This window comes from Microtus oregoni, unplaced genomic scaffold, assembly GCF_018167655.1.
Source record: "Microtus oregoni isolate MIOR12 unplaced genomic scaffold, Mior012 000009F_ref0000495, whole genome shotgun sequence".
NCBI classification, from domain to species: domain Eukaryota; kingdom Metazoa; phylum Chordata; class Mammalia; order Rodentia; family Cricetidae; genus Microtus; species Microtus oregoni.
The window spans coordinates 30,360,678-30,382,692 of NW_024543068.1; the positions used below are offsets into that span (position 1 = coordinate 30,360,678).

Genomic DNA, 22,015 nt, shown 5'->3' on the forward strand with positions numbered 1-22,015 from the left:
AAAACACGAATGCTGTAGATCCTTCCTGATTTATTAATTGTTCTTGTATACAACCACTATACTCTCTGAAATTCAAAACTGTTATGTTTTTAAAGGCGTGTTGTAACTCACAGGATTTTTCATCCACCTAAACAAATACATTCATTTATTCAAAACATTCCATGGACTGGCAAGGTGACTCAGTGGGAAAAGGCATTTGTTGACAAACCTAGTAGCCTCGGTTCTACCTAGTGGAGAAAAGAACCAACTTCCTCAAGTGCACGCATGTTCACATATGCATGCATGCACACACACAATATATAATTTTCAAAGGTTCAAGCATTTTTGTGTATGAGGCAATTCTGCAGTAACTGCAGATAGAGGAGTGGAATAGAGAAAGAAGTTCTTGCTTTCCACATCCTTTTCTATAACATGTACTCAGGTAAGGGAAGGAGAGATAAATAATCAAACAACAAGATGCTAATTAGCTTTCTGTCCCTATAACAAGTGACATTAAGAATTAATATATAAAGATATAAGGATTATTTAGACTCATGGGTTATTTATACCCAGTCAATGATTGACTGCCACCATTGTCTTGGCTCCTGCTAGGGCATCATTTGTGGGGGCTCTTGGTGGAACAAAACCACTCACCATGCCTGGGAAGCAAAAGAGAATGAAGAGAAACTAGGGCCCCACAATCTTCTTCAGCAAATATGTCCCCAGCCATTGGAAAATCTCCCCTGTGCCTCACCACACTAAGACCCCACCACCTCCTCATAGTGTCACTGACTGAGGACCAAGCCTTTAAACACGGAGACCTTGGAAGAGCATTCAAGACCAAAATTCTAGCAGACAACAAAAGTGCATTGGTGTATATAAGGAGATAAGGGATGAGTGGGAAGGTAACATGAGGGTAAGAATGCTTATAGAGTAGGGCGAAAGGAAGAATTAGATGTGCAGGTGGAGTAGAATATTCCTTGGAAACAAAACTGAGGTGTTTTTGTTGTTTTATCTCTTATTAATAAGTTGTTGATGTTGAAACTGGTTTTCTAATAAGTGTTGTAAAAGACATCAGCAATTACTGTTTTCACAACTTTTTTTCCCTACTGGCAGAATAATTACCCCAAAGCCCTTTAAATCCTCCATAGTGTCTAGCAGTGGCTGACAGAGATGGGGCTTTGAAGGACTTGTTGGACCACTGAGCAATAACCTTTCTTCTTCTGTGCTTAGCAACTTGGGAATCAATCCATGTGGATGTAAATTGACAATAATGGATTTTGATGAGACTAGATTTTATTTTGAAAATTTTTTAAAATGTCTTTAAAAGTTTTCAAAATCTAACACTAGACGTTTTCACTTTATGCATGCTTTGATGTTTCCTTATACAGACTTGAAACATTAGGTTCTCAGTGGGTATATCAAAGTTCCTGCCTTTTGTATGCATTAACTAGAAATTTTTACAGAACTGTGGACTGCTGGGTAAATACATCTCCTCCTCCTGAAAATTTCCATCTCTCTTCTGAATGTCTCAGTGGTATTTGTAACAGCAAATCCTTTCCCTTAAGGTCTGATCCTTCCTGACAAGAACTTGTTTCTTTTTGAATAACATATAATGTCGATAGCTTTGATGTCTTTATCTTGCTATAGCCTTTCTTCTTGAAGGAGTTCTTGTTCATTTGTGGCTCTCAGGACATGCTTTATGTAACATCAGCATGATAAGACTTAGAATGGAGGTGTATATCCTGTTGTAAAACTATATCTATTTACCTAGAAAAGATACAAGTTTTCAAAACCATACTAGAAAGTACTGTACTATTTCCAATTTTACTGTGACATCTGAGCTGTGACTACACCATTTGACAAATGCAGATACTGTATCAGATCAGGGCACAGAGAGAAAATACAATATACATTTCTCTCCCTGAGGAAAACAATAATGATGGCTACCTTTGAAAGTGAAGTCTGATAAGCAATTAAAATATGATGATATAAGAGATATATTTTTTCATGACATTTATTGAGCTCTACATTTTTCTCTGCTCCTCTCCCTGCCTCTTCCCTCCCCCCTTCAACCCTCTCCCAAGGTCCCCATGCTCCCAATTTACTCAGGAGATCTTGCCTTTCTTATACTTTCGACTTCCCATGTAGATTATATCTATGTAAGTCTCCCTAGTGTCCGTATTGTTGTCTAAGTTCTCTGGGATTGTGGTTTGTAGGCTGGCTTTCTTTGCTTTATGTTTAAAAACCACCTATGAGTGAGTACATGTGATAATTGTTTTTCTGTGTCTGGATTACCTCACTTAAAATAATGTTTTCTAGTTCCATCCATTTTCCTGCAAAATTCAAGCTGTCATTATTTTTTTCTGCTGTGTAGTACTCCATTGTGTAAATGTACCACTTGTTTTTATCCATTCTTGGATCGAAGGGCATTTAGGTTGTTTCCAGGTTATGGCTATGACAAAAAAAAGCTGCTATGAACATAGTTGAGCACATATCCAAGAAATATAAATTGTAAAAAATAGTTAGAAGTGGTTTGAGCCTTCAACTTTAAGTGGATGACTTTGTTGTCTCGAAGGCAGAGGCATAAATTTCCTATCTCCTCTATGTCCTCTTTTTCCTTGTTCTCTTCATACTCAGGAACTACAGGCAACCAGTATACTGGGACTTGGTATGAGTCCAAAAATATGCAAGGAGAAAATTATCCAGAACATAAACCTGTCCCTCAAATGACATCTTTTTTGAGAGTCCGACTACACATGTGTAACTCCATCTCTAGAAGATCTGACATGTTCTGGTTCCTGCAGGCATGACACTCATGTACTCAAACCCACACACATATACACATCATTTGAAATGAAAGTAGACCATACTAATGTGGAGAGGGAAAGGCTCACAAGGCCACAACATTACACAGAGAACTAGAGATAACTAAGGAATGCTGAGTGTAGAATAGTCTTCTCCAAGGAAGAGCACACAATTGTCCATCAGTAAATGGTTAGCCCAGATGAAATATGCATAAACTAACATTATACCAACTAAGCATATTGTATTTATGTATTTAGGAATATATAATTATCATTGTTTATTATCTATTATTGTATATTATTACATGTAACATATATAACAATAATTAAAGAAAAAGAAGCCATTTGAATTTAAAAGAGAGCAAAAAAGGGTATATGAGAGGATTTAGAAAGAGGAAAGAAATGGAAGAAATTATGTAATTATATTATAATGTCAAATATTTTAATTGTTCTAAAAATTAAAATCATTTAGCCAGGTGGTGGTGGTACATGCTTTTAATCCCAGCACTCAAGAGGCAGAGGCAGGTGGCTCTCTGTGAGTCTGAGGGAGGCCAGCCTGGGCTACAAGAGCTAGACCCAGGACAGGCACCAAAGCTACAGAGAAATCCTGTCTCAAAACACCAATAAATAAATATAATTTAAAAGAAACACAAAATAAACTTAAGGATGGAAGGCTTTATTTACACCACGGTTCAAGGCTATAGTCTATCACTGTAGAAAAGACATGTCAGAAGTGGAAGGCTTCCATCATTAGGAAGAAGAGAGATGAATATTTATGCTCAGCTCATGTTTTCCTTTTTATTCAATCTAAGAACCAACCTGTGGGGATGGTACCACCCACTTAGGGCAGCCTTCTCGCCTTAATTAACCTAATCTAAATAATCTCTCACAGACATACCCAGAAGCTTATCTTTTCAACATTCTAGATCCTATTAACTTGACAACAACCACGGAGATGTGAGTGTGTGTGTGTGTGTAGAGAGAGAGAGAGAAAGAGAGATCAAAGATATATGCATGTATATATACCAAAGCAGAAAGGGGGGAAAGAAGCAGAAAAACCAGAGGATAGTACAGAAATTAAGAGAAAACTTGGGAAAGAGGATACACAAAAATAAAGTATGACTATGACATAAGAAAACCCTTAATGAAATCCATTATTTTAAATGCTAATTTGCAATAAACAAAAGATAAAGAAATAAATAAGAATAACCTATAAGCTGAAAATAAATTAATAAGATGGAACACTTTATAATGATATGAAAAGATTTGGAAAAACTCAAATATGAAATTGTAACTGGTGTGATAAGAACAAAAACATAGGACACAAATTATCTCTGTCAAAAATGAAAGAGACCAATTCATTGCTACAGCATTTAGTATGAGGAAGGATAAAAAGGAACATCATGAACAATTTTATACCAGTAATTTCCAAACCTTATGTAACTGGTCATAACTAAAGATGCTACCAATATGAAATGAGCAACAGCATCAGTCTGTGAACCATCTCATGGTAATGCACTTCAAAACCTTCGTGAAATAGAAAAGCTTCATGAAGCCAACAAATAAACATAGGCACAGCACATCTGAACAGTTCTTATGATTTAAGAAAGCAGAATTCCAAGGTTGGAAGCTTTCTCCAACAGGGAACTCAAGAGCCAGATGGATCACCTGCTGAGTAGTGGCCAACATTTGACTGAGGAGTGAAATTCTATTACAGCTCTTTACAAAGATAAAGAGAGTCTCAAGTACTTTTAAAGCAAGCATTATTCCCAAACTTGAACCAAAGTCATTAGCATAAAGCATTAGAGTAATATACTTCACTCTCTGTGCAAGTCTGAAACATTTTAGCAAATCTAATGCAAACTATGTGCAGGAAAGTACATTGCTGACAAGTGGCATTCACATGAGATCACAAGACTAGCTCAACACTTCAAAACTAATCAATAAAGGGCTAGAAAGATGCCTCCGTAGCTAAAAGCACTGACTTCTCTCCCAGAGAATCCAGGTTTTTTTTTTCCTAACAGCAGCTGTACGGGATCCCAAGCCTTGTTCTGGTTTCCAAGGGCAACAAGCACATATATAACATATACACACACATTCCAGTAAAGAACTCATCCTCATAAAATACATTTTTAGAAAGGGGAGCTCCATTTTTTAAAAAAATCAACTAATGAGTATATTTAACACAATCTACAAACTAAAATAAATGTAAATATCCATCTAATAGACTCACAATTCATTATAAAATACTAGTAAACTGATGGTGATGAAATAGATATGATAGGACATAAAGGTAAGTTATTGAATCTTCTCTGAAAAGAAAAAGGAAGAAGAAAAGAAAAAGAGGGGATATAGAAATAGGTTAAAAAGGTAGATTGTTGAACCTACTTTTCTTTAAAAAAAAAAAGCAACCACTAGTTTTAAATATTTCACATTAATATGGGTTTTTGTATATTGATAAAAATTTAAAGTTATTTTTGTTAGAACATATTCAACATACATATCTAATCTAGTTTAAGGTATTGTACCTATACAGCTCATTTAATAATGTAATGCAAATTTCTAGTTCTTGAAAATTATTATTGCCAACTATTTACGATAATAAGGAAATGCAGGTTAATAATTAGCCCCCTATTACAGTAAAACTTATTAGGTATATTTTCAGGATCAAACAGAGATATATTTTAAATAGACAGGTGGCCCTCAAACACTTCAGAGGTCTGAAGAATATGTCACTTATGATGCTTTAAAAACACAGGTTGGTTTGTGTGTGTGTGTGACAACAAGGCATATCTGGCAGCACCAATCTACCTCATAGAAGAGGATGGGCATCAAAGAAACTCCAAATGGAGTTTGCTTTCTTTGTGGCAGAAGTAAGCCACTGGGCAAGAAGGTGCTCTTGCCTCAACCGCTGACAGTATGCTGTCCAAATTAGACAAGCAGAACACAAAAGAGAGGATGGTCAAAATTTGCCAAGACAAGGTAGGACAGCCCTGCAGAATATACTGCTTTACAGAAAAATGTGTCAGATATGCTAGGCCTGTAGGCCAAAGATGAAGGCCCCAACATTGCAGAGGAACCTCGGATAACTGTCCAGGCAGTCAGTTGTTTATGTCATTTCTCACATTTTTGGAAGTCACTTGATTGCATGTCCTGCTTACTTGGGTAATATTATTTCTTTCTTGAGTTTCTGAGGGAGTTGAAGATATTATTGTAGTTATAATATTCTTTTTTTTAGCAGTTTCAGAAAAGAAATTCACAACAGAGGTGTAAAGTATATAAGGTTGAGAGATACTAAAAGAGTTCTGGTAATACAATTAGATTAGGTGAATAAGGTACAATCCATTGGACTCACTCAAATAGGATAACAGAGTATTTTCTCTGAATTTGTCAAATGCAAATGGACTAGATGTTGTTGATGTATTTATTGCCTGTATATATTGTATATAGCGTTTGTACTTATTATATATAGTTTTTCTTGTAATAATTGTAACCTTTTTATTTTAAACATAAAAGGGAAATGTGATATTTTATTTGTGCTCTAACAAATGAAGCTTGTCTGGAGATCAGAGTGCAGAGCTAGTTATACTTACATTAGTTAAGTATAGAGGCCAGGCAGTGGTAGCACACACTTTTAATCCCAGCACCTGGAAGAGGAAACAGGAAATGATATGGCTGAGTGGAGAGAGGAATATAACAGAGGAAGAGACAGGAATTCAGTCCTTTTCAGTTTGAGAGTTATATAGGTAAGAACTCTAGTGGCTGGCTGGTTTGTTTCTCTGATCTTTCAGCTTTCACTCCCTAATATCTGACTCCAGGTTTTTATTACTAAGACAAATTAGATTCTTACTACAATGCTGTCTAACAGATGTCCTGAATTTTTTCCCCTGACTAGTTGAACCTTGTGTTGTTTGACCCACTTACCTCTATCCTGAGCCTTTCGACAGCCCCAGATTAGTAACACTGACACCTCGGACAGTATGAGACAAGCAAACTAAGAGAATCTGGGGACATGTATCACATACCAGCAAACGTCCTCTCGTGTTGTTTTTTTCCAACACCAATGGATCAATCTTGGAAATTTATACTTTCCAAACAAAGGAAAGTATACCAGACCAGGCATACATTAAAAACACTTTAGTTTCAATTTAGACTACGTTAGGTTCATTTTCCCTTTATCTCTCACTCTGTCCCAAACCAACCAAGCACCTGCAATTCCAAGGACAAGTACCTAATAGTTTTCATTCCAGGATACCTTTTTTATTAACAGCTTTATATACACAGAAATCACCAGATGAAACTACATGGCAGGCCCTTCAGCACAAACAGGAATAACAATGACTTCAATGGAATTCATCAGCTCTCACTACAATCAGAGTCCTTTCCCAACCTTCTCATCACCATCAGCAACAGACTCCACTCCCCTCCCAGCTTGATTGCCCTTCATAGTTAATCAAACACTTGCCCATCCCTCCTCAGAAACAAACTGTGGCCTGTGAATGGCCTGATCAGATTCATGCAGAGTGCTTGTTAAAAACCTCACTTCACTTTGCTCCAGGCCTACTGGTTCTGGGTATCCAGGAAAAAAACTCCAAGGGTATACATTTTCAGCGAGTCCTTAAAACATCAGAGTTCCAGAACTATCAAAGTCTGACTCTTTTCTCTTGCTACTTCTCTAAAATAGATCCCATGACTGTGCATCAAGAAGGTGGTAACAAGAGGCCTATCAAATGGTTCAGTGGGTAAGGGCTCTTGTTATGAGCACACATGCGTGCACACACACACACACACACACACACACACACACATAAAATAAAATAAAATAAATGTAATTTGAGACTGCTCATTGGTTTCCCAACCACCTAGACCTGAATAATCACACAGAAACATATTACTAACAACAACATTGTTTGGCCTATTAGCTCAGGCATATTTCTAACTCTCTTACATCTTAAATTAACCCATTTCTATTAATCTACATGTCACCACAAGGCTTTGGTCTACCAGTAAGATTCCAGTGTCCTTTTCCTTCAGGAGCTATGTGGTCTCTCTCTCTCTCTCTCTCTCTCTCTCTCTCTCTCTCTCTCTTCCAGCCATAGGTCAAAGTATTCATTAACCAATAAAAGCAACATATATACAGAAGGATATTCCACATCATCTGTCTAATTTAAAAGGGTTTTAACTTTAACATAGTAAAACTACATATACAAAACAGTTATAAAGCAAGAATAATCGTAACAATATTTAGTCCATTTACATTTGGCAAATTAAGGAAAATACTCTATCTTCTATCCTATCTTTGTGACTCTAGAGTTGTATATCTAACTTATCTTTTTCATAACTAAGAAAAACTATAACTACCTGTCTTCAACTCTTCAAAGATCCTAGAAGGATATAATATTACCTAAGTAAACAGGAAGTATGGGCCATGCATGTCCAGTTCATACAGCATACCATCAAGCAGTCCAGGCAAGGGCAGTTCCTTACCCAAATGGCTAGCCTTGTCACATTGAAGGTAAATCTCATAACAAGATATTTCAATGTGCATTAACCTCTCTGAAGTAATTGTTGTTGCCAGAAGCGGATGTGTCTCACTGTTGAGAAAAGTCTATGTTTTTAAAACATTTTAAATGTCACATTCTATAGGTCTTTGAAAGTATTGAAGATTATCTATCTTACTGAAATATATCTCTGTATATCTAGAAAACCTAACTAACGTGACTACATTATAGCAGACTATCTATTAATCTGTATTTCTTATACATTACATTTTTAAATGAATTGCACAAACACAATACCTTAAAAAGAACAGAAATACATATACACAGTATAACAAAATAAACCTTAAATATGTATCTATAGACCAAGATCCATACCAATACAAAGTATTCATCTCTGTATCATATCCCCCTCATTTTCTTTTTAGAAATTGACTGTTACCATTAATCACTTGCAACCAACCCCTTTTAAATGAAAACAAACATTTAAAAACAATCATTTTGGAAATTTGGGCAGAGTTTTCTCCAAATTGCTTCCTATTATTTGTTGGGTGAACTACTTTTAGGGCTCATGGTGACCTCTTGGGGGATCTTGTTCCATCAAATCACATTAGCTCAGAAGAAATTCATAGGTTCTCATCTTCTGTGGAAACAAAAGCAGAATCTCTTTTCCAAAACAACATATCCTTAGTCCCAAGTTTTGAAGTCAATATACCTTTATTTTGGTTTAACTTAGCAGCCCCAGAATAAAATGTTTCTCTGCAGTCAAAAAAATCAAAGAAAGCACAATAACATACATAATCCAGACTCTGTGTATATTCCATCTTTATGTGGCTTGTTTTTCTTTACTCCTTTAATCTATAATTGCCTGTACTTTTATATTACTTTTACTGTCTCTTTAAAGATTTTGTTTTTTTCTAAACTATTTACTTCTTTTTATGACTGTCTATATTCTATTTCCTCTCTCTCCCAAGCCTACGTACATTTTTTAAACACACTGTGCCTCATTTAGAGGTCTTTTATATATGAATCTATTCTATTATGTATCTGAAATCCTTTTTTTTTATAAGGAGCGCTTTTAAAAAGGTAAGCACTATGATTGTGACAGCCCAGGATGCTTGCTTTACCTCTCTTAGGCTTTTAATATGGCCGAGGTATATTATGGTTCCATCCTTACCACACCAGTCCCAGGGATGCAGTGATTCTATGTTGCCAATAAGCTCTGCTCACAAACTCCATTTAAGTGCTTCATAGCCAGACCTCCCAAAAGAGCCAGAGCCATTTGTACCAGTATGAACCAGGAAGCTGTCTCTTAAAGAAACCATGCCTTGGCTTGCAGCCAGCAAATAGAACCTATATGAAGGAAAAAAAAAAGCTGTGGCTACCAAGAAGCTGCACTTGGATCCCATTTTTGTGGGTTAAGAAGCCTTCTTTTTTTTTTCTTAAGCTTTTTTTAGGTTTAATGTGGACCCATGTATTACACCTTGGGGTCATTTAGTACTAGCAGACTGCTTGTTGGTTTCACAATCACCCAAACACAAATAATCACACAAAAGCTATATTAATAACAACATTGCTTGGCCTATTAGCTCAGGTGTATTTCTAGCCATTTCTTACATCTTAAATTAACTGATTTCTATTAATCGTGTGTTACCACAAGGCTATGGGCTACTGGTAAGTTTCTTGTGTTCTTTTCCTTTAACATCTGCATAGTGTCTCTTTGACTCTACCTACTCTCTATCTCTATCTCTATCATCTCTATCTCTATCTCTATCTCTATCTATCTCTATCATCTCTATCTCTATCTCTACCTCTACCTCTATCTCTATCTCTATCTCTCCCAGCCCAGCTATATTCTGCCCTGCCATCAGCCAAAGCAGCTTTATTCATTAACCAATAAAAATAACACATATACAGAAGGACATCCCAGATCAGTAATTGTTGTAAGGAGGCCACTTGTTTGTCCCAGCCACCCAGAACCAAAATAACTACACAGAAACTGTATTAATTAAATTGCTGTTTGACCCATTAACTCTAGCTTCTTATTGGCTAACTCTTATATTTAATTTAACCCATTTCTATTAATCTGTGTATCACCACATGGCTGTGAATTACCAGCTAAAGTTCTGGCATCTGTCTCCAGCAGGGCTACATGACTTCTCTCTTACTCTGTCTCCTTTCTCCCAGCATTCAGATTAGTTTCCTCCCCTACCCCGCCTACCTAAGTTCTGCCCTATCAACAGTCCAAGGCAGTTTCTTTATTCACCAATGGTATTCACATCATACAGAGGGTACTCCCACATCAAGTAATCTTGTTGTAGTAAGAAAGTTCTGGACATGGCTGAGACCATGTCGACAGCATACAATCACTCAGGACTTCATCTGCTTACCACAAAATTATGAGTATAGAATAATAATTTAATGCCTTGAAGAAGAGGAATATATATATGTGATAATCGCCATTTAAAGCAATCTGCTTATATGTGCAGATTTTATTTTGGAACAAAAAAAGACAGACGGTCCTTAACGGGACGTAAATAAGAGGTGGTTGCTGATTGAAATGAGAGACAGAAGCAAAAATATCCAGGAAGCTTCTAGAGAAATAACTGCAGGAAAGTGAATAAGGAGATGTTTAGTCAATGAACAACTTTCTCTTGACTTGTCTTTAAATTCACGTGTCGTCCCTGCTTACTGAATTACATTTCGGTGGCATTCTGACATTCTCCTTCGATGATATCCCTGAGCCTCCTACAGCAAACAAAATAACTCTTCCGACATAACAAGACACATAAAGAATGGGATGCAGCAGGAAGGCCGGTGTCTAGAGGCGCACGACAGCAAATGCTGAGGCCCGAAGGTTTACAAATTGCTTCCCGGAGTTTGCGTCACAGCAATTTTCACTCACTTTGAAGGTTTCTCAAGGGCAAAGTGCGTTTTTCTCTCCTAACAAACAGCCCCACTTGCAGCAGGAGTATAGTGCGCTGTGTCTATCCAGACACCAAAGCTAATAAAGCAAACCTGATAAGCTCGGGTTCAGAATTGAATCTCTTCCAAATTATCTTGTTCTCTCCACTGAGGAAGAAGTGTTTAGTTCCCATTCGCAAACTGTGTGTTGAGGACTCACTGGCAAAAATATAAAATGCAATAAAAACAAAAAGAAACAGATGGCTGTATATGAAGAGCAGGACCTGAAAACAAAAGAGAAATCTTCACAAGACAACTGGAATTGTTTTTCCTTCATCTACCTCAACATCCAGCCATGTCTGGTCATTTTAAAGTTTTGAAGAATACCCCCATAGGAAGGACATTAAGACACTGAAGTAGCTAATGTCACAGCAGCTCAGTGAAGAATGCATGGAAAGACAATCTCAACACAAATGTTACTGTTATTTGTGCAATGGTCCAGGTCACTCTGCCATCCACAGAAAGCCACTGCCTTATATAGAAAGTCATGTTAAAGCAGACTGTCTTCTATAGCAAATACTGAGAAATTATTTGATCTGAGTTCAACTTATGCTGGGATATACAACTACAGTCAAATGAAAGCTGCCAGACAACTAAAACCCTGTGTGTTAGCACACACGTCTGTTAGAGAATTCCTGAGGAAAATAGAATACACAGAAAAGCCAGAATTCCATCAATTGTGCAAAAAAATACATGTCACAAATTCTGGTTTGTTTTAGAGATGACACATTATCCCATCCGATAAAATCTTTCTAATTGTTTCTTTTCCTTAGGAAATATACATGAAATGTGCTTCCCACTTTATTTGGAAAGGCTGATGCTGGCATTTTTTTTTTTGAAAAACAGTGCGATGATAAGCTATGATTAAATTGCCTTCAATACTTTTTAAATTCATCACTAGCCAAGAAAATGTCAAATGAAATGTATAGCAAGTGCTACTTTTCATATGGAAGATTGGGAAATATTTCAAAGATCAATAATTGTAAGTATTGGTGAAGTCCGAGGAAAACAAGCATTCTGCAGCTCTCAGTCAGGGAAGCAGGAATGCTGGTGTTGAGGAAGACCCTCCACATCAGGCACTCACCCCAAGAATGCTGTCCTCAGACTTATCTACAGAAAATTGTTGTTCCCATGGACAATGCCTGCTGTTACAGGCTTTTAAAACAACAAAATAATCATTTTAGAGCTAGACATTAAAATACCTAACATGAAATGCGAACTCATTTATGATTTGATTTTGAAATAGATAGGTTATTTAGAAAATTATTAAAAACAGCAATAGTGCAGAAGATGCCACAAAAGAGAACAGAAAGAAAGAAAAGAAGAGGGAGAAAGAACTGGGAAATAGGAAGGGAGGTATACAAGGGAGGGATGGAAAAATGGAAAGATAAAAGGACATCCTGAACAAGTTCATCAAACCACAGGGGACTTTTTTTCCCCAAAGGATAATAAGTCTTCAAAGAAGTGTTTATCCCTGATTCACTTAAAAGTTTATGGAAGAAGAAGAGATGAGCCAAACAGTTTATATCACAACAAACAGAGATTTAGGATTTGTATCGGGTTAAAGGTATAGAACCTGGGTCTCCCATTTTTATGCCCACCCCATACTACACAGACCCTGCCTCCCTCTGTTCCTCTTTTGCTTTCCTGTTTCTAATATTCCATATCTACCTAACAATGTATTTTTCTATCTACACTCTGCCTATATTCTTGCTACTGGGATTTTACCCGTATGTCAACGTTGCTACTGATTTCACTCTGTTTTAGCATTTCAATCCTCTCTCCTGTAAATTCGTTTAACTTCAATGGAGCCAGTATTGAGGGCTCCCAAACTTAAAAATAAAATTATTGTACAACACAACGATAGCACTGCTATTGATAGAACCAAAGGACTCTAAGTTAACACACCCTAAAGATGTTCGTACATACATGTTTATTGCTGTTGTATTCATAATAGCCAAGTTATTGAGTCAGTTAAAGTATCCACTACTATCTGAATTGATAAATAAAATATGGCATATGTATACATACATATACATGTATAAGTAATAATGTTTTATTAAGGTATGAGAAAAGAATTATTGTATTAAACAGAAAATTGATGAATCTAGAGACTATCATATTAAGGTAAATAAGCCAGATTAAAAATGACAGATACTGCATTTTCTTCTAATTATGTGGATATAGAAAACTGTGTTTATGTGTGTACGTGTGTGTGTGTGTGTGTGTGTGTGTGTGTGTGTGTGTGCAAACTCATATACACACATGACTTGAAAACATAAAAGAGACCTGGAAAAGGAAGAAGACTGGTAGGAGTGGGCAAGGGAAAGAAAGGAGAAATAAAAGGTAAGGGTACTAGGGGTGCAACGTGGTCAAACGCAAGATACACTGGAAAGAAAATGTGTTTTTAGAATCCAGAACTATGAACAGTAAACAGATATGAGTAAAAATATTAGACACTAAGAGCGATCACGAATGATTCTGGTAAACTAAATTGTACTTTTGAAAGCAGGTGATGAATCCGTTGCAGGTGTCCGGCAGTCCTACGTGCACTACAAGAGCTGATGAGCAGCACACGCACTAGAATGGGGCCAGCAGAAAAGCGTTAAGAGAATTAGTCTGCTTAACTTCCATAATAAAACATTAAAGCTGCAAACTCCCCATGCAAACAGGAGACAGTGCAGGACCAAGGCAGTATCAGGACGGGTGGGATCTTGCTTCTCACCTCTTGTGTGGAATCTTTTGTGCCCTCCCACAGTCAGAGAAATAAGGCAATTCTCTGGTTCCTCTGAGTGTGCCGTTCTGTTCTGCCACCCTCCTGATCTGGCTGGTCCCCAAAGGCCCAACTCTTTATGCCACCACATTTGTGTTTATGTCTCAATATGTCTATCGTGAGGAGGGGAACGTGATGATGCAGATGATAACACCAGAATCCCATGAATTATATGAATTATATCTGCCATATGGCAAGCCCTGTGTGTGGTCTATACAAATGAGGATATGAGCGATGTGCAAATGCTCGAAGAGATTGGATCTGCCATTCCGCTGTGTTTCTACAAAAGTAGCAATAACATTAACCACTATTTCTTTTACCTGCTATGTGCTACAGCATGTTGTTCAACTTTTATTTCTCCTGCCTATAATCTCCAATACACAAGGGAAAAAGTTGCCTTTCTGAGAAATTAAGCTCTTTGCTTAAAGTCATGAAACTACCAAATAACAAAGTAGGATTCGAATCCTGCCTTAAGTTGGAAGTCTGTAGAGTGTGTACTTCCTTCCTGATCTGACTTCCTTTAAGAAACGATCTTTCAATGAATTAGCATAAACATCTTGACTGGCTTTTTTTTTTCATTGTCTATTCTTACTGTTAATTTGGAAGAAATATGTGCACACACAAAGTCTGTGTTCTGCACGATGCTCAAATTCTCTTTCTACGGGAGAAATCCCCACATGGTCAGTCAGTGCTGCAGGTGTGGTAAGAATTTAATAACACATATTACTTGGCTCAATAGCACATCTTGGAGTTTATTTAAAATCACGCATTCAGCTTGCAACCAAATCCCATTTAGCCTCTTCTTCCTGTGTGTTACTTCAGGCTTAAACTCACCATCAACTTTCTTTCCTAACTTTTCCTGGCCTTATCTGAAATTCTTCCACTACTTTGATTACTTTCCACACACACTTCTTTTTTTGTAATTTATTTATTTATTAAGGATTTCTGCCTCCTCCCCGCCACCGCCTCCCATTTCCCTCCCCCTCCCTCAAACAAGTCCCTCTCCCTCATCAGCTCGAAGAGCAATCAGGGTTCCCTGACCTGTCCACACACTTTTCTACATGCTTTTTGTGATATAGTTGGGCCAGAACAGCACACAATATTCAAACATAAACTACCTTACATTCTTAATGAGAAGGTCAGTCTAAGAAAATTTCTGCAACTATTTTAAGGAAATGTTTGAAATTCAACAAAGCGTAGCAAATAGTCACTATTTTGAACAAATAAACATAAATTTAACTGCAAAACTTCAGTTATCTATCTGGTTCATTTTATTTTGTGCACCATCAGTGAGAGCCCAGAGAGACCTGAAATCTGAACTGAGGTAAATTGGCAAAAGGCAGACAAGATCCATGCATTTGATGGTGTGGATTGGAGCAGAGGTAATAACGACCCCGGGCGATAGCTGCTACAGTCGTGTTTCTGGTCTACAGAAAACTGATTAAGACGGGGGAGCAGTGCTGTCATAGTCCATTTCTGGAGTGTGAGTTTGAGAATCTAGTTCTTCAGCCCTCTTGATTATTCTATAATCTACTTAATATTCAGTAACAAATCTTTGTTTTGACTTCTGAGACAGGGTCTCATTCAGTAACCCAAGCTAATCTAGAATCTGTTAAGTGGCTCAAGCTGGCCTTGAATTCATGACAACACTACTCCCATCCTCTGGGCTGGGATTACGTGCTTGGGCTACAATGATTAGGCCTTTATCCGCCAAAAAACAAAAAATCAAAACTTTGCAACTGAAGTTTTAACTCTACATTGACCTATAAGGAATGAATATAGTATAGGCGGGGTGCACAGGCAGGAAGTAGAGGCAGAACAATGAGAACAGAAGAATTCTAGGAGAGAAAAAAGTCAGTCGGTAGTCATCACCCAGAGAGAAAGCCAGACAGAGCAAGCATGATGTAACTGCCTTGCCAAAAAAGTTACCAAGCCAGGTGGCTAACACATAAAAGTATTATGGGCTAATATAAGTTATAAGAGTTAATAAGAAGCCTGAGCTATTAGGCCAATTCATTTATAATTAATGTAGACCTTTGTGTATTTCTTTGGGGCTGAACAGCTGCGAGACCGGGCGGGACAGAAGCCTCAGTCAACAATATAGAGAGTATTTGTTTTAGAAAATTGTTTAAATACAGTTCATTTCTCAAGTTCTTCACTTTTTTCCCCCCAAACTCAGTGTGAATGGGTTACATACCTAAACAGAGAACTCTCAACAGAGGAATTTAAAATGGCTGAAAGACACTCAGCATCTTTAGCCATCAGAGAAATGCAAATCAAAACAACTCTAAAATTCCATCTTACACCTCTAAGAATGGCCAAGATCAAAAACAATGAGGGCAACTTATGTCAGAGAGGATGTGGGGTAAAGGGAACATTCCTGTGTTGCTGGTGGGAGTGCAAATTGGTACAGCCACTTTGGATATCAGTGTGGCGATTTCTCAGAAAATTAGGAAACAACCTTCCTCAAGACCCAGCAATACTACTGTTGGGTATATATCCAAAGAATGCTCAATCATGCCACAAGGACATGTGCTTAACTGTGTTCAGAGCAGCATTGTTTGTCATAGCCAGAACCTGGAAACAACCTAAATGCTCCTCAACCAAAGAATGGATCAGGAAAATGTGGTACGTTTACACAATGGAATACTACACAGCAGACAAAAAAAAATAATGACATCTTGAAATTTGCAGGCAAATAGATGGATCTAGAAAACATCATATTGAGTGAGGTAACCCATACCCAAAAAGACAAATATATGCACTCACTTATAAGTGGCTTCTAGACATAAAACAAAGAAAACGAGCCTACAATTCACAATCCTAGAGAACCTAGACATCAATGAGGACCCTAAGAGAGACATACATGGATCTAATCTACATGGGAAATAGAAAATGACAAGATCTCCTGAGTATGTTGGGAGAATGGAAACCATGGGAGAGGGTTGAAGGGGAGAGGAAGGGAGGGGAGCAGAGAAAAATGTATAGCTCAATAAAATCAATAAAAAATTAATAATAAAACAACTCAGTGTGAAAATGACAGAACCCTTCCTCATTTGGAAACTTGTTTTTCTCCTCCAAAAGATGTTCATCTCACAGGAATAGCTCTGCCTAATAAAAAGAATTTCCTGGAGCAGTTTTCATGTCTCTGTTGAGAAGGAGAGATACCACTCAGGCTCTGAAGCAGCAGAGAGGACGTGCAATAGTGCAATGCAGAAGCTTTTGTCCTCGCTCAAGGTGGTCCTTGCCATCTGAATACACTATGGGGAAGCTGTCAGAACAGTCCTGTGTATGACTCTCCCCTTAGGAAGCCATGTCCTCCTTCACCCGGTCACCCGAGAATCAAAGCCATTTGGATCACAGAATCTTAAATAACGTTGCCCTCTTGGTGCCCGTGAGCAAGTTGGGAACAGATTATGCAACAACTCAGTTAAGCTCACAAAAATAAATTTCTTCCAGGTGTTCAACAACTGTCAACAAACTGCCACAAACCACCCAGTGCAATCCTTCTAAGTTTCAGTGCCAGAATTAGCAGTTGCAGCCTTGCAAAAATCATAGATTTTTCAGCTTTAATTTAGAGAAGCTTCCCACCAGTAACTCAGGGAGGTTTTCCCTTAATGTGAGCTTTAACGTTCTGTAATATAAACTCATTAGCCGTGGGTATCAAGGTAGAACTATAATGCTTATATCAGTTGATTTTCAAAGTTGTATGTATTCTTCCTACCAAATGAAACAACTATCAAAGTGCCTAATTACACCTTGATTTTGAAAGACAAGTTGTGAAAAGGAATATTAAATATTCCTAGATGGCTCAATCCATAGAAAAACCAATGGCGGCAAACACTCAAAGTTAGGCTAGGCACTAACCTGATAACTATTCCTCAAGCTGTGGTTCACTGTAACCGATGCCCATTGCTTTGAATGCGTTCTCTTTTGGACTGCTGAAACTGCTGTGGTCGAAAGGTCTGCATTCGCATGGTAAAATCTCGTAATCTTAGGAAGCAGAACCCTGGGAACTGCTTAAATTTACATCATGTGTGTGGAGATTCGTTCAGCAAGAGATAAGGGAAATTGCCTGTCCCTTTTGTCATGTAAGAAGCAGGTTGAAGGCGCCAACTATGAAGGGAGGGCCTCTGGACACCTTTGAGTCTGCTGGAATCTTGACCTGGGGCAGTCGCAAACAGTCAGCATCCAGAGCCATGAGCAGCAGCAAGTCTGTTGTTCAAGCATTGCCCAATGTGTGGTATTTTGATAAAGCCCAAACAGATTGTTGTCTGCTGAGACCTTGCTCTGGTGACAGTAACTAACAGTCACTGCCAGCATCAGGAAGAAAAGCAAGAATAAGGAAAAGGAGGGAAAAAAGCAGAAGGGAGGAGAAAGTGACAGATGGGAGGAGTTTGCTTTCTGGGGAGTACAGCACTCAGTGACAAGCCTACATCACCTGGAGCATACCAAAACCCTAATGAGCAGAATTTAATCATTTAAATATTTATAGACACAGCCTGGTGATGGACAGGACCGAGTGCTCCTCTCTGCTTGCAAACCACAGTGCCATGTGGCCAGAACCTCTGAAATACCAAGACGTGGCGTTCCATCTGCTAAAGCCTGCTTCCCCCGCTCATCTCTGACCCTCATGAATAAAACAAGCGGAACACACAGATGTGGGCATGCGTTCCCGGGTGATTATGAATGACCTCAAATTAGAGCTATAAAACAAGAAAATAGCTTTCTACCTTAAGAGCGTTGTACATCCTGTGCAGGCCATTGTTTCATTATTTCAATTTAGTAGAATCTTTAAATAACCAGAGAAAGAACCGGAGTCAGCTCTGTGTGGGGATTGTTTGCATCGCTGCTCAGAAAATAGGATTTGTGCTTCACCTAATGACAAGTTTTAAAATAATTCTAGCCACCTATGCAGGCCCACATTTAAAATACTCTGAAATTCTGCCATCTTGTGGGAATTTAGAAATATGACAAATGATTGGGCTCAAACTCTTAGGTTTTGCATAAGTTAATCCATTTTGGGGCACTGTCACCCTGAATGAACAGTCCAAAATGACAAACCCACTAAGTAAAACTTGGGTTTAATTTTTTCCTCTCATTTCATACTTCATAGAAAGATAAATTTGCATTAGCATTGATTTGAACCAAACAAATAGGTAGTTTGAAATCATTTATACCTGGAAGACATTTTAGAGAACTGTAGCTCTTCCCGCTCATGTTTTAAACATGGACTCTTGCAGGCCTATTTTAGAATTCATAGTCCCACTGACTAATTAGTCTTTTTAGTTTTCGTGTGGCATAACAATTCAAATGCAATTCTGCACTTTTGTATGACTCGTATGAGCATCTTGTTCTTTTTTCATTATTCTCTCTCCCTGTACTTTAATCACCATCCTATTATTCTCTGTCTTTAGTCCTTGTATCAATCTATTTTTTCTGGATGAGCATTATTTAAAATTCACATCCCATGTGAAGGCCAAAGCCATTAAAATCACGTCGATTTATTTGACAGCCCCTCTTCAGAGAGTGTGTTGCCAAAGCATTGTGTGTGGCAATCTGTAGGTCACATCGCCCTGTTATTTCAGATGAGTGACCTGGGCACATCACAGTCCATTCCAAAGTGTAGGAAGATTCTTCAAAGGGCCCATAGAAGGAGGAACTTGTGCCTAGTCAAACTAAAGCATGGATCTGTATTGTCTCGTTGAGTAGTTTTCAAGGTAGAGCTCCCAGGAAACTGCCATAGAATCCTCAATCCATTTTACAGGGTTTACAGTAAGAACTGACAGCTAAAGGCACAAAGGACTTAGAAAAGAGCCTATCCCAAGAAATGCTTTTTAGTATGGTCATGCACACAAATCAAAATTCAGATTCTAAAAATACATGGGAACTGAGATGGAAATGGAGGAATGGGTGGGCAAATATTTAAAACCAGAATTATTTTAATATTGCCAGCTGTGGCTATTTTCTTTCTCAACAGATCCAAGAGAACCACTAAAGTAAGCTCAAACAGAAATCCAAGCTGTGGTAGCTCTCACTCTATCCTAAATATAAGGCTCTGTCTTAGTGACTTTCCCATTACTGGGATAACATGCCAGGACCAAAGCGAAGAGTTTGTTTGGGATTACAGCTCCAGCACCAGCTGGAGTCCATCACCAGCACAGCTAGGAAGCATGACCACAGGTAAGCATGGCAGCATGAACAGCTGAGAGCCCACATCTGGAACCACAGCAGCATTCAGAGGACTCAGAATGTCACAAGCTCAGAATGCCTCAAGTCTTTAAGCCCACACCCAGTGATGCACTTCCTCCAGAAAGGCCACACCTCCTAATCCTCCCCAACCAGTGGCACCAACTGGAAACATTCGAAAACCAAACATTCACAAGCCTGAGACATTGGTGAGAGGAGCTCATTCAAGCTACCACAGTTCTTAAATAAATGAAAGGCAATAAAGCCACTATAGACTATTAGCAAGTATATATATTTTAGTCTTTAGAAAAATTGTCCTTTAGGATAAGCCATTATTTAAAAAAGATGGACTTGGATTCTGTTACAGATTTCTGCAGAAGCTGAAAGAGTGCAATGTAGGTTGCTAAGCAGGAGGCAGAGGCCTCAAATACTCTGTCCTATTCATACTTGCTGTGTTAGTTCCTTTCTATACTAAGGTGACGGTAAAATAAAGGCTAACTACTCATCTACCTCAGAAAGATAAAGCTGGTAGTAAATGGCCAAGGGATCAACTGGAGACCTGAACTGTTGCATATTAATAAGAAGAGAGTGTCCCACTGGTACTTCTGAGGCCGAGCTATAAGCCCTGGTCTAAAGTCCTGCATCCTTGGAAACTGTCATCTGAAGCTTCAGGGCTTGTCAAAGCACTGAATCTAGAAGGAATCCTCTGAGAGCTGAGTACATGTCAGCAAAAAGTAGTATACATCCTACCAGAGACCAGCACTTGGCCAAAGTTATTCAGTACAGGGCTAAGGGACTATAGATATCTTCTGAAACATAGTCATTTGGGACTGGAGTTGTAGCCATGTGTGAAAGTGTTTGCCTAGCTTACATAAGGCTCAGGTCCAATTCTCAGCACTAGAGAAAAATGAAAGATATAGAACAGGTAATTGAGAGATAGGGCTTTTGTTAATTTGTTTGTTTTGCCTTGTTTCAATTTTAGTATCCTTTTTCCTTTCCCCCACAATGTTAGCAGTCCAAGATAATATATAATATGTTTATAATATAATTATCACTTTGTAGTCATTGTCTTATTGAATTCTCATAGCAATTCTGTGGGATAGCTATTTATATTATTCCTTTTCATATGGATAAAGTAGCTGAGATTCAAGATGCTGCATAAACCAAGGGCTGTAGAATGGATAACAAATTGCAGTCCCCATTATAACATCCTTCCTCCTGAATTGACCTTGATGGCCTTGATCTCTGTGACCTCCCCAACATTTTCAAACATCTATCTATTATCTTTTCCCTTTCCTTCTTAGCTACTACTGACCTTCATACTGTTCCAAGAGTAGGAACACACACACACAAACACACTGTAATTATCAGCCAATTTCAACCCAAGCTATCTGCCAGTCAAACACCCATGAGGACCATAGTTTCCTATGCTCAAACCTGGAATGATGAGCCATGATTCTCTTCATTTAATATCTCTAACCTAAAGGGAAATGTCAAGAGATTCCCATTGGAAAAGAAGAATCTGAGCTCTCTCAGAAGGAGTTGGCAAAAACACAAATACTTGACTTTATTTTATGTTTCTGTTCTGAGGCTGGGAAACGCTTTCAAATGTCTGCTGGAATTTACTCTAATGTGAACAGTAGGAAGGTGCTCTACCTCTTCTGCATCTCCTCATCAAGGTGAGTTTGGAAACAAGCCTGTTAAGGGACGCAAGTTGAGCCTGTTTCCCTTCAAAGGAATAGGAAGTACAGCAGCCCACACAAGCTCGCAGCAGCTTCTCAGACAAGTTTTACATTTACCCTGTG

General features: G+C 38.2%; 1 long non-coding RNA gene across 1 annotated transcript in view; it reads right to left on the reverse strand.

Moving 5' to 3' along the window:
- The window catches only part of LOC121452118, a 287,483-nt gene that overhangs the window by 33,840 nt on the left and 231,628 nt on the right, over positions 1-22,015 (reverse strand). The window contains exon 3 of the long non-coding RNA XR_005974814.1: positions 6,380-6,433. This is a non-coding gene — a long non-coding RNA (uncharacterized LOC121452118). The remainder of the gene's footprint in view (positions 1-6,379; positions 6,434-22,015) is intronic.